Here is a 13,742-nt window from a genome sequence, read left to right on the forward strand (position 1 = left end):
CATTAGTCCACTGTAACCCCTATCGATGCATTTGTATGACGTCTGTCTTATCGGTGCAAGACCCCACCGCAAAATACTGGTTTTGTTCTGAAACCTGGAAGCGGGCCTAAGCTTCAAAGGCCAAGCTGTGCCCGCCTGCGGGCCGCATGCTCCCCCCGCAGGTCCCGCAGCGCTCTGCGGGCCCCCACCGCGCCGGCTGGGAGCAGCGGAGGGGTGCGGTGGAGGCTCTGCCCAGGCCCGGCGCGGCGGGCTCGCTCTCCCCCCTCTCTACGCGGGTGCCCCGAAGGCGAACGGCCCCCCCCGGCGCCGCGCCACACGCACCTGCCTCCAGGCGCTTCTCCCAAAAGCTGCGGGCCCTGTACCTGCAGCCTGCCGGTACGCTGCGCTCCTCTCAGCCCCTGTGAGCACGCGTACGCCCGGCCGTGAGGCGCCCCCCCAAACGGGACCAACAACCCCCTAACCGCCAGCGCCCGCACCCGCCTCATTTGGATGCGCCGCCGCCACCGGGCAGCGCCCAGCGCGCAGGCGCAGTGCGCCGGTTGTTAAAACTCACTGCGCCATCGCCGCCGGAAAACCCCTCCCCGGGGAGGGAGCGGCCGCCGTGGCAGCGGCGAAGGTCGCGCTTCTGGGTCTAGGTCCGTTCCTGTCCCGTAGGGACCGGGAAGCTCTCGGCCCCGTCCCTGCCCTGCGGCCAGGCGCGGCGCGGCCGGGCCGCCGCCATTTCCAGAAAGTTCCAGCGGCCGCGGCCCAGCGGAGCGGGGCTGCGCCGGCGCGTGCGCACTGCGCGCGCCCTCCCGTCGCCGCCCTCTTCCCTTACGCCCCCCCACCCCGTCCCCGCACCCTGCGAGCCCGTTATTCCTCGCCGCCTGCGTGCGCGGGGGGACGGGGCGCCCCGCCCATACAGCGGCTGAGGAGCCCGGCGGGGCGGGGTGGGGGGGGGCGCGTCCGCGTCCGTTCCCCCTGGGATGGGGAACAGAGCGGTGCCGTGATGCTGCCCCCCCTCCCCCTTCCCTCCCCAACCGCCGCCCGGGCGGTGTAACGTTCGCGGCAGTGCCCGCCCGCCCGCGTCCCGTGCCCTGTGTGAGGCCACGTGGGCGGGGCTCGGCCAATGGGAGCCGCGCCGAGCGCTACTCGAGCCGCGACGTTGGGGAAGGGGGAGGGGAGCGGCAGCGCAGGGTGAGAGGGAGGGAGGGCGACAGCGGGCGGGGGAGGGGAGCTTTCGGAGCCGACAGCCACGGCGGCCGGAGCCGGGGCTGAGCCCGCGCCCCAGCCCCTGGGCACCGCCGGTGGCGGCGGGCGGCACCCGCGCTCCTGTCGGATCTCCGCGGCCGCACCGGCACGGAGAGGGAGGAGCGGGGGAGCGGCGGGAGGAGGAGGAGGACGCGTCCCGCCGCCGGCTCCCAGGAGAAGGTAAGGACCGGAGCGCACCTCCACGCCCCTTCCCGGTCTGCGGCGGGGACCCGCCGTGCCACCCCCCGCCGCGGTGCCCGCGCCCGCGGGGTGCCGCCCCCCTGTCTCTGAACGGCGGGTGGCGCGGGGCGCCCGGGGAGCCCCGACCCGGTGCCCGCCTCGGGGGGTGTAACCGCTGCCCTGCCCTCCCGGGCAGCGGGCACCGCGCCGCTCCCGCCCGGCGGGGCGGCGGGCCTGTCAGCGCGGGGCGCGGGCGGCGGCGGGCAGCGGCTCTGCGCTGTCAGCCTGTCAGGGGAGCCATGGCCGCCGCTGTCACCGTCTGGCGGCCGCGCCTCTCGCCCGCCGAGTCCGGCGGGGGGCCCGCTTGCGGCCGGGGGGCGGCGGCGGCTCCAGCGGGAGGCCGGGCCGGGGCTGCGGGGCGGGAGGCGGGCGGCGGCGGGGGTTGCACGGGCGGCCGGGGCGCGGGTGCCGAGCGCGGCATGGCGGTGTACACTCACACACCCGCCTCGCCTCCGTTTCGGGAATTTCGGTCGCTCCCTGGAGCCTCGGGAGTTGCTCCCCGATTTCGGCCGTGCCGCCTCCCTGGGCCAGCCTGCCCTCGTCAAGCCGAGACCCGGGGCGGGCGGCTGAGGCGTTTCTGGCGCCTTCCGTTAAATGCGAAAGGCTGCCCGGTTGTTTGCAGAATAACACGTTCAGCTGCCTGGTGTGCCAGTGCAAGGCGGCGGGCGCCGCCGGTGTGGAGCACCGTAACTCGCACAGCACAGGTGACACCAGGCAACAAAGGAAGGACAAGAAATGAGAGAATGCCAGGCTCAGTTGCACAGTTCTAGCATGGCTTTCTAGGTACTATTGTTAATATTCAGCTTTTTTTTTTTTTTTTTAAGGACTGGGTAGCTGACAAGCAATTATAGGATTTTTTATTTTAGTTTTTTTTTTTTTTTTTTTATTTAAACTCCCAAATAAAATGAGCAGTTTACTACCAGTATTACCAGCTAGAGGTCTTGTGGAAATTGCCTGGACATGGCCAATGTGTTCTGTGCCTTTCTTCTGTGGGCCATGTGATGTGGAAGAAAATCTGAATTTTATACCTCTGAATTGAAAGGTAGTTTGTGGGGTAAAGCAGTTCCTTAATGGAGACGAGTGAGTAAGTTGTGATGCTTGTAGGAACAAAAAGCTATCAGACAGATGTGGAAAAGTCCAAATGTTCTTATGTTCCAGGAAAAAACTGTATAATCTTGGAACACTAGGAAAGGGTGAGATCATCATGTCTATAAGAAATCATTAACTTTTATTAAAATAATTTTACTGTTATTGATATGTCATGATTTGGAGGTGGGGGGTGCTTCTGCTCTCTAGTTTTGAAGCAGTAAGGGTTTAGATGCTTTTTAGTATGGAAGTTGATGGCAGCTTGGTTGTCTTCACATCTTAGTTACTCTAGGTAGGGACATGGTGAGCTCTTCACAGGTGCTGTGTAGCTGTAAAGAGCGTCCTGTGCTGTCTTTCCTTCATCCACTGTAATCCTCTGCTATAGTTCAGTGGGTAATACTCCCCAGAGCAATAGATCTTCAAAATGATACGTCAGGGCATCTCACCTGTTCTTATTGTTTAAGGCTTGTGCAGATGTTGGGTGTCGCTCGCTTTTCTTCATTCTTTAGCTGGAAACTCAACGTTTTTGACTTGATCAGCTAGGGACCTTAATCTCACCCTGAGTAAATTCACTATGTTTATGTGCAAGCTTAAGAAACTGGTCAAATAAAACTGCAGGGATTGAAGTACAGTAGAATACTTCATTGGGAAGGTAATGGTAAACCCATTGACTATGTCTTCACACACACACACACACACACGCCCCTGTTATTACTTCTGCTTTCCTGTATGTGTCTTGTAAGCTAAAATGTCAAGGAGTGCCAGTGTTTTTCTCGGCACCCAGAGGACTGTGGTGGCATTCTTGTGGTGTCAGTTTTTTGGTGTATAGTATGTGAGTCCCTTTTCTGATTTCCTGGCTTTTCTCTAGTAATTACTAAGTGCAGACAGATGATCAGAGCGCCTTTGGTTCTTTCACAAAGATGACAGCTCAGTCTTACAAATACAAGGCTTTCTGCCTTTCCATTGTTACCTCTTTGCATGTTCTTCTCCCACCCAGAGGATTATTCAAAATTAGTTGTGAACTCTGAGTAGTAGAGACAGTAAAGCTTAGGACAGATGTTGTGTAAGAAAGCAGGCTCTGTGCAACAAACTTCAGTTCACTTACAGTTTCTTCCAGCAGGCTTGCATAATAGGTAACTTCTTTGAGGAGGAGGTCTTTCAATGAGCAGGCTGAATGAGTGCTTGTATGAAGCTTCAGTGTTTGGTTCTAGTTACAGGGGTTATTACTATGTTACCACTTCCTTTACAATTAAAAGTATATACTAAAAATTAAATATCTGTGTTTATTAAATTAGAGGTCATCAATCATAGTGTGAAACAGCAGTTTCTTTGCACCATTAGGTGTCTCTTTAAATTGTTACAAAACCTGTAAACTATTACAGCTTTAACTTAACTAGATGGAAAAAAGTCCTGGATATCCTTCTAGTGGAAATACAGGCACCTAGAAATGGCTGAGCTAGAACTTCTTCCTCTGTATTGGGCATACAGATAGATGAAAGTAAATTCTGTTCGTTGAACTGATGTACCATGTTTAGATGATCTTAGGCTGATGAAATTATCTGAAAGAGTAGCACAGTTGGTCCTCTTTAAAATTGGAAAAAACTATTGATCACAAAATATGTAATGATTAACCTGCTACCGCCCTGTTAATATACACACTGAGAACAACTTTTGATGTTTTTTGGACCTTATCTTATGAAGAGGTAGGCTGGGCATGAATGTTTGGTGTTTCTTCTTTTCCATGTTCTACTGCAGATGGAGTGGTATAAATGTTGATTGGTCATTTAGTCTCCAAATCAGACTTTTTTTTTTTTTTAAACTGCATCATTAGAGTCTACATAGACTTTAGCAACAGATGGTATGAAATAAATATTAGCACAAACTCTGTCTTGCATTTTGTGTTATGACACTGAATAATTTTACTAACAGAATAACAGAAGTCAGAGCCCTGCTAACATCTTTTTTTTTAAGAGTTCATTATTATTCCAGAACCTAAAGAAGTCTTTGCAAGTTCCTCCGTAAGCTTATGGAGACTTGATTTGTATCTTAACTGTGCAGCTGAAGACCTTTATTGCCACCTTGCATAAAACCTAAGTATTTATTTAAGGAGAGACTCGAAGACCTTGAGAAGTGTGACTTTGCCTTGGCTTATTTTAGGTTGTCTCTCTGGATCTGACGATCTGCTGCAACTGATTTTATCTTTAGCAAGCAACAAATGAATAAACTCTCCTCAGTTTCATGGCTGCTACTCAAGAGTGCTCTAGGTAGTGATAACGTCACAACAGGATTGGTTTCACGCTGGTTTGTGCAAAAAAAGCCATTAGCAATGTTAGAGAGAGAATTATGAGCTATATTAGAGGCAGCAAGTAAAAATGCAAGTTGAGGAGGGGACTCTTTCTTCCCTGCTCCTGTTATAGGCTACTGGCAAACCAAAACCTCAGTGGAGATGGAGAGTATTGGAATTACTTTCTTCTTGTCCTATGTCTTGCATTCATGAGGCTGGAAAATATCAGAAATAGAAGGTACTTTTTTCCCCTCTCCTAGCTTTGAAATTTATTAAATGCAACAGAAACCATATAACACTTTGCATTTCCAGGAGTATTGTGGTAGAAGTCTTAGGAAGTTTGATTGCTTGATGACAGAAGAAATGAGCTTACTTATGAGAAGACATTTCCTGTAGTTTCCCTTCTCTTTCAAAGCCTTTTGTATTAGTTGTACTTAATAGGTGCCTGGTTCTTTGAAACTTCCAAGCTCTGATATAAACAGCTTCCTTGAGCCAGTTTGTGGAAGTACCTTCTTGTTTATATTTGCTGCAAGATTGTGTGGAACAAAGAATGCTGAGAGAAATTTTAACTTTCTGTGGTAGTCTATGCTGTTTAGCAACCTGCTAATCTGGGTTCTTACTAGCAGTTTAATAATAAAGGGAAAATGGAAAGTTCATTTCGTGATACTTTCTCATGTGGGTAATACTAAATCATTCGTCTTCTGACTTCAAGAGGGGACAGGTGTTTTGACAACTGTATTACCTTTTCTAAATAAATAAAAAATAATTCTTTTGTCTTGAAAATAACTCATACTTTGCTTTGCAGTCCCTTCAATTCTCCAGATGACATAGCAGAACATTAATGAAGGTTAATTGCTGTACTTATTGTAGTTTTACAGCTCTAAATAGTTATACTTGGATGCAAACAGTATTCTGGTTATTCTGTTTCCACTCCATCTGTTCACTCACTATCTCTTGTCCCTCAAAGAAAAATTATTTATGTAGAGGAACTGGCATATGATTTTATTCTGTTACTTTTGTGATATGTGGTGATGGCCAAGAGGTGGCAATAAAGACCATTGAATGTTTTGCATGTCTTCACAATTTAGCCAGGACAAAAACCTCTGTTACCCAGTTGGGGACCTGTAAGTAAGCCTAGCCAGAGGCTTGCTTTTTTCCTGCATCTGCTGCTTTAGCTCTTACTCGTGAATGGTAGCACGCATGCACACTGTTTTACCCGTGCTGAATCCGGCTAAAGTTGAAGCACTGTGAGTAGGTGTTGCCAGTTAGTCTGCTTTTAACCCATGAAGGGCCTTTGCGTGTTTTGTGGTTATGTTACTTCAGGCAGTGCTACAGATAAGTTGTGGGTTTTCTTGGTTTTAGCTTGGCAAATTATCATTTGCTTATGAAGATTTAAATAGAAGTTACGGAGGTCCTAGTAGTAACGTATAGAGCAGATTTGAAATCTCTTATTGTGCAGATCTTCAGGTTTCCAGAGAGAAGTAGGTTCCTTTAGAAGAATTCAAATTTAATGGGCAATAGGCTTGCTTATCTTAAGTTGGGCAAAGTACTGATAGAAAGTCTTCTATGTTTTTCTTTGTTAGGCACTGTACTAATGTATCAGTCTTAGTTGACAGAGATCGGCTTAGTTACACCTTTAAGGAATAACCAGTAGATCAAAACTGAAGTTTACAACTCCACTTCTCCATTTAGCTTAAAGGGAGTATCATATTATTCTAAACATCTGTGCAGGTGCTTCCTTTGAACTCATAACTCGTCCTAAAAAAGACTCAAGAGGAAGCACCTGTGAACATACGAGTCTTTAGACTTGTAGATTAAAAGGGAGGACTAATGGATTTTGCAATAAGTGTCTTTGGCTCCTAAGAGCCAGAGTTCTTGGCAAGTGTGACTCTCTTTCTTTCCCAGATTTCCTCTTTATGGGATCAAGAATCTGCTTTGTTTTGAGAGGCTAGCCCGTATAAAGGGAGATCCCTTCAAGCACTCTGAAAGCTTATGTGTGTCTGATTCTCAGAGTAAAAAGGTGGGGTTGTTTTCCCATGTCAATGTTTATTTCGACAGCTAGTATGTCCTTCAGTAGGAATATGATGCTTGTATTCTGTGTGGCTGTCTTAATGATATGATCTAACTTGAGTATGACATCAGTACTCACAAGCTACACAGATTCTTCAAGCCACGTATGTAAGTCTTTGGAATAAATTCAGTCCTGTTTACACAGCATAAGTTGCTGGAGAGTATGAAAAACTTTTTCATATGCCGAATGTAGCAGCAGGAGGAGAGAACTGCCATTGGGCATGCTGTTGCTGCTGAGGTAAAAAACATCTGCATTTTTCATTCATGGAACAGAATCATAGACTAGTTGAGATCAAAAGGCACCTCTGGAGGTCATGTAGTCCACCCCTTGCTCAGAGCAGGGTCAGCTAGAGCAGCTTGCTTATAGCCATGATTGATTGAACCTGGAATTCACCCCAACAGCATGAGTAAAATGTGGTTAGGTTCTAATTTTAGTTAGTCTGTTGGGATTCTGTGCTGAACCTGGTGCTGAAGGCTTGATAAATTGTAAAATGGTCAAACTTCATTTTTTCAAATGTGGAATAGAACTTTTTCAGCTGTTGTAGGTAATGTGTTTCTCCTGACTAATTTAATTTCTAATAGTAGAAGCATGCATTCTTCTTGTACTGCCTGCGTGTGGTAGTCTTGTAAAGCTGTGTTGCATTCTACTAAGTACTGCTATACAGACTCTTAATGAGGTCTTTTTTTTTATTGAAATGACTAATTAACTGGGTACATAAGACTTATTTGCACTTCGTTTTGCTTATTAAAAATGCAGTTTCTGATTATTTTTTTTAAGGAAAGACAAATATGTGTATCTCTTCTTTACGTTGTGCTGGAACTTACTTGAAGGAAGTCTCCCAATGTCTGCAACTCAGAGTAGGCTTGTGAATGAGAAACTGAAAGTGAAACAACCTTATTTTCTACAACCGAAGAAGAAATATGAAAGGTAGCTAAAGCATAAATATTGTAAGAGCATTTATTCAGAAATTATCATTTGAATATTGCTAACATCTGAAAAGAAACTTAATATTTTTGAGCTTGCAGCATTCCTTTCAAGGAGAAAAAACAGTTTATTCAACTGGTTTTATTTGTACCATCATCCTTCTGTTTTTCTTTCCAGTGCTTCCTTGCAGAACAGCCAGCCATATGGAAAAGCAATAATGCTAGTATCTTCCATGAAAAGACAAAGTGTTAATCTGAGAGTAGAGAAATGCACTTGAGAGTAAGACAATACTGACAAACATCCTTTGGATTCATCTTGGATTCTGGCGCTGGTTGCAGATCCTTACTGGCCCACGTAGAGGAATGCTGTAGAAAGAGTACCTTGGTTCAGAAGGAACGATGCCCCTTGTCGCTATGGGGCAGCTGCTCCTACCACACTGAAGTGGGAGTCACTGTCTGACTTCTCAAAGTCAGGTTTATCACCCTTTTGGGAGAGGCAATGCTTCCCCCCGCCCCACCACCCCCACCACCACCCCCGTTTGTTTGTTTGTTTCTGTTTGTTGCTAATGCCAGGAGTTAATCCTGCTCTTAAATGTTTGTTTCTTGCATCTTGCCCCTCCTAGTTTGGGGCACGAGATGTGTACCTATACATGTAAAAAGTATCTTCAGCGGAAGTCTCAGAATCAGGGAGGATTTTCTGCTTTTAAATAATTCCTAACCGTTCTCTGATAAAAATGTCACCTGGTTTATGTTATGCAAGTTCCACAAACTCTGAACTTTGATAATTTAAGCTGCTTAATTTAAAATAAGTTTTGTCATAAAATATTAATTTAAGTGATTTTGAACGCAACACTTGGGTATTAAGGGGAAATCATATGAGATACTGATAATGGAATGATCTACCTTTTTATGCAAGGTAATAATGGCTTATTGATGAAGGTTCTGCCATTCTTGTACAATCTGGGATGCCATTGTGATATGAAACGTCCTACTGTTTTATGCTTTTCTAGAAAAACTAGCATTTTCCCAGTCTTGCGAAAATTATTAATTACTTAAGGCTATGGTTTTGCAAGTTCATTTGTAATGTGTGTATCCAGTCCACATGCTTCACTATTATAGAAGCCCACAGCCCTTCAGAGACTTCTTTGAAATAATTCTGTAATCTTAAACTGTAGGACTTCTGTTCTGAAAGATTATACTGAATATAAATGTCTATACAATTGAGATGTAAATCAGAGAGTACCTATTGTAAAGACAGTTCCTTTGCCCTGTGTATTTCTTTTACTAAACAAGTAACATTTAGGATCTCAGACTTGTGAAACTATTTCTGTTCAGAAATGAAAGGGAAGAAATCATAGTATTTGATTTTACTTTTTGTTCCTTCAGGTACCTTCTCATTCAATGCTTCCTTGTTTCAGCTGTCTGTTTATATCAAATCTTATTTTGGGATCCCTTGTGCAAAGTACCATCTTCCCCACTCACCTGTTTTCAGTGTTGTGCCACCCTGTCAGGTTAGGCCATGTTTGTCAGCATTGATTTTCACCCTGAACAGCATTAAATTAATTCCCATAGCTTTCTTTTTTTTTCTTTTTTTTCTTTTTTTTCTTTTTTTTTTTTTTTAAAGTTATGAAGGACTTCAGTGTTCTAGAAAGTGTTTAAGAGTCAACTGGGAAAGAATTCATCCCTTCCCTACTTCTTTTGCTTCATACCTTTTCTCAGCACCTTACAGGGTCTTTGGAGACAAGTCTCTTGGTGTCTTCTTTTAGATGGGGCTTGATGTAGATGGATTTACCCAGGGTTTGGGTCCATGAATTTAACAGATTCTTTGAGTGTTTCCTGTCCTTTGAAAATTACACTTTTTGGATACTTGGACCTTAATGTTTAGTATACTACAGTGAGGTGTTAAAGCAGAAGTAGAGCCTAGCACACTCATTTTATTTAGTTCTTCTGTGTTCAGTTATCTATGCGGAAGAACATTAAAGGTTGTTTATAAATAGCTGGGATCCTTTTATTTCTTTTCCTGTGCTAATAATTTTTAGCTCTTACATGCCAAGCAAGACTAGATTATTTGGTATAACACCTGCAAGGATATTTTGATAAAATGTTAGGGGGCTTTATGATTTTTTTCGGTGGCTTGGCAAAATGTAAACTGATTAATTCCATATGAGTTTAGAAGTCTGATACCAACAGACCAATTTGATTTTTTTCATAATCTTGATGTGTGGAGTGACATTTGCAGTGGGAGGATCTCACAATCTGAGACAGGAAACTTTCGAGAAAGTTAAGAAAGGAAATGGGAGTGTGTTGCAAAAGTAGTGAAACAAGTGCGTCTTGTCTGTATTTGAACATCTTCTTGCTCTATGCTACAGTGTCACTAACCTCTGTGGTTTGCTGTGTCAGAAATTCTGTCTGCCATATATTAGAGTAGCACTGCTCATTTGCCTTTCTGCAGAGATAGTAGAACGGGATCATGAGTTGATGGTTTTTGATTGGGACTCCACTTTAAAGAATTAATTAGGTGGTTCTCTGAGGATGGATTGTGGCATCCAGGAAACTGCTCCAAGAGGAGTCCTATTGCAGAAGTTGGAATGAGTTCTCTATCTTAAGAGGAGGTTGCAGAAAGAGAAAACAGGGTCCCATGTTAAAGGCAGTTGAGTACTGACCCTGAAAATTACCAATTTTCAGTCTGTTTTGGAATTTGTGTAAGATAAAGGCTTTTTATGAGCATTTGCCAAGTGTTTTCCTTGTGGATAACTGCTTTGAGACTGTTACAGCTTATTCCTTCAGCAGTAGTAGGGAAGAAGAGTTGTTTGCAGAAGCTGAAACTGAAGTTGCTAGCAGCTATGGTCTAACCAAGTATAAAGTACTACCTAGCATGAAGTAATCAGGAAAATAAAGTCCATAATGTGTTATGGACATGGCAAGTGTAGTCAAATTCATGACTTTATTATTTCTGTGCACTTAAGTCACCGTGTGTAAAATGAAGGAAATAATAAGTTTTCATCTTCCAGCAATATTGTGAAAATAAATTAATGTCTGTGGAAGGGGTGAGAGCCTAACCCTTATTATTTCAAATTTTGAGTTTTGGATAGTAAGTTCTGTGGTGTTGTCCAGGGTAAGGCCCTCCTTTTCATTTAGGAGGATTGTTTTATTTTCAAATTTTAAAAAAAGTGTTGTAGACATTTCCTTCTCTTTAAGAAGGTAGAAATTGAGGCAAGCTGAAATAGCAGGGAATTGTGGTACGAGTGACAGATAGATTCTCTTTCTGTGGAAGCAAGTAAAGCCACTTGCTGCATGTGTTTCTGGTCAGTAATTCCTCAGAATTTCACCAGCTTGTCAAAAAATTTTCACACAGCTACAGAAGCAAGTGTCTCGAATTGCTATGGGAATTTGCCTTTGCCAGTAGTAACAATGATCACAGAAAATTGAAGTCCGCTTTTTGCTTTGAGTGCTGCTTAAACATTTCAGCAGGAGCATTAAGCATTAAACTAGCTTAAAAGGAATGAATGTTCAGCAAATTTAATATATTGCTTGATCACATCTAAGGAAGTATGAATCAGAGATGTAAGTTACACTAAAAATCTGATTTGTTTCGTCATGTTTTGTTTCTACTTTCTGAAGCAAATCAGTACCAGTGTGTTGGTTTTGTTCCAATAGGTAGATTTTGGAGTTTTACTTAAAAGTGCATGAGGCAAGAGGTGTCCAATGCTACTCCAGTACGTTTCAGTCCTCACTTGGTTGACATTTATTGTAAGTGTAGCTTCAAGAGAAGATTACAGAAAGAAGTGCAGGTGTATTTTTAATGATGAGCTGTGTCATGAAAGAGGAGCCATCACTTGCTCAGACAGCTGTTACCGAAGCATGATCTATCTGTAATTTATAAACCAGTAGTACCTTTAAAATTCAAGTCAACCCGTGCAACAAATCTGAAAGGCATATTGGGGTGTGGTATTTTCAATCAGTGAATAAAATTTTGTAAATTAAATTCTGGGCCAAAGTTGTTCGGTTTTGGTTTTTTTTGTTATTCCACAGTGTGCTGTTGTAAAACACTGCTGCATGATGTATAGGTGCCTACAGTTAATCAGGAATAGCAAGGTATGTATATTCCATGGTTTCTTTGACTGTTTTTTCCTCCTCAAGTAACAAACAACCTGATCTGTGTAAGGTATGACAGCTGAAAGCGCCTAACTGACTAGATAACTGAGGGACTTAAATGACCTCCAGATGTCCCTTGACCTCAACTATTCTTCAATTCTATGATCAATGAAATTTTTGTGTTCTTTGGTAAGCATGTGTTTAGCTTTTTTTAAATAAAAAAAAAGGGGGGAGAGGTGGGAAGCCTTACCAAAACTCAATCAGAAAACTACAGGTTTGGTCATGCTCTTTAATAGGGTGTATTTGTTAGAAAGAGGTCGACAAGTCTGGGTGCTCCTGTTAGTGTGGAAAATAGATTGAAGGGTTTTGTGAAATCTGTGGAACTTGATACTTGAAACCAAGCACAGGTAAACTCAGGCTCTTAAAATACGAATTTGGAGGTGTTCTGGGTAGGAGCCCAAGGTCCTATACAGGCAAGTGCAACAAAACCCCTGCAAAGAGTCTTGTTTGTTTTCTGTGTAGGAAAGAGTTGTATGTCCTCTCATTTTTTGCTCTTAGTAGAAATTCCTAGACTATGAGATACGTTCTTTATTTTGGTAGGAAGTAGTAGTGAGTTCCAGCTGAAGTATTGGAAAATCTTTCTTGCTGCCTGAGTGTTGGCTGGTTTTTAGGGACTTCATCCTAGCCTTGTGTAGTGTAGTCTGGCATGGGATGAGTAGGTACTTAGGAGTATTTTAAAAGCCGTTCTGGAGGTTGAGTAGTCACTGCCCATTCCTATTTCACTGTTCAAGGGCACCTTTATAAAATGGAATTCAAATAATTTATTTTCCTTATTACAGAAAGATTTTTGTGATCCTTATGTTTGATCTCAGGTATCTAAACATTTGAAAATAAAATGTAGAAATACTCTCTGATAGGACAGCCAGTCTAGTAGTCCATTGCATATATTAGCTGGGCTCTGAGGAGTCTCTGAAATATACATACCCAAGTTGTTTCATGGCATATATTTCTGAAAGGTGTGTTTGTTAGGCTGGGGTTTGGGGTTGGGGGTTTTTTTATTTATTTATTTCTAGTGTAGCCTCTAAAATCTGGTAGGGAGAATTGCTGCAGGGGAGAGGTAAGGTACTTTTTCTGAGGTTGTGCAATAGGTGCAGCAAAGAAAGGAGTAGAACTGAACTCAGCCTTGAATGTTCTAGCCACGAAGTCATCTCAAGTATTGTGTAAATCTTAAAGGAAAATTGTAATAAAAAAAAATATTCTCATTTCTGGACCAGAAGTGTTTTGTCATATTTTATCATCAAATGCTGTAAAATCTGCCAAATTTGTGACTCATGTCCATGCTGGGTACTGCGTTTACACTTAATACCACAACAGACTGTTGCCTTAGGCACTGTTAGTTTGAGACTTTGTTGGAGCTTAGGTCTTTCATCATAACTCTTGACACTGGAATCTGCACGGACTGAACTGTCGCAATCGTGTGAAAAGAGCTTGCGAATATTTTCCAAATAAAAATGTTCTTGTCAACTTTCATCTGTAAAAGCCACTGCATGTATCATTCAGGCACTCTTCTCTCCTATATATTTAATTGGTGTGCTACCTAAAGCCAGTAGTACTTGGTAACTTGTTTGCTGGTTGCTGTATTGCAAGTACAATGAGACACCGTGGAGTGCATGGCAAAAAGTGCCTGGTAAATTGTTCTGTTTGTTACATTTCATGATATTTTAGTGCACACCATATACAGGAAGGGGTGATGGTAAAAAATTTAGTCTTAAATAGTATAACACACACACACACACGTAGCCTCTTATTTAAT

General features: G+C 43.8%; 1 protein-coding gene across 4 annotated transcripts in view; it reads left to right on the top strand.

Moving 5' to 3' along the window:
- The first annotated feature begins 1,222 nt into the window (after nucleotides 1-1,222).
- ANKRD12 (ankyrin repeat domain 12) overlaps nucleotides 1,223-13,742 on the top strand; it is a 65,918-nt gene continuing 53,398 nt past the window's right edge. Inside the window, exon 1 of one of the 4 annotated variants that reach the window (XR_008746693.1) lies at nucleotides 1,223-1,410. The gene's annotated coding sequence lies outside the window, so the exon portion shown is untranslated. Of the gene's footprint in view, nucleotides 1,411-4,973; nucleotides 5,079-7,688; nucleotides 7,839-13,742 lie in introns of those variants that run through there. The other 3 variants (XM_055800830.1, XM_005238790.4, XM_027788652.2) reach the window with 3 other exon arrangements.

The sequence above is a fragment of the Falco peregrinus genome, chromosome 3 (assembly GCF_023634155.1).
Source record: "Falco peregrinus isolate bFalPer1 chromosome 3, bFalPer1.pri, whole genome shotgun sequence".
Classification (NCBI taxonomy): domain Eukaryota; kingdom Metazoa; phylum Chordata; class Aves; order Falconiformes; family Falconidae; genus Falco; species Falco peregrinus.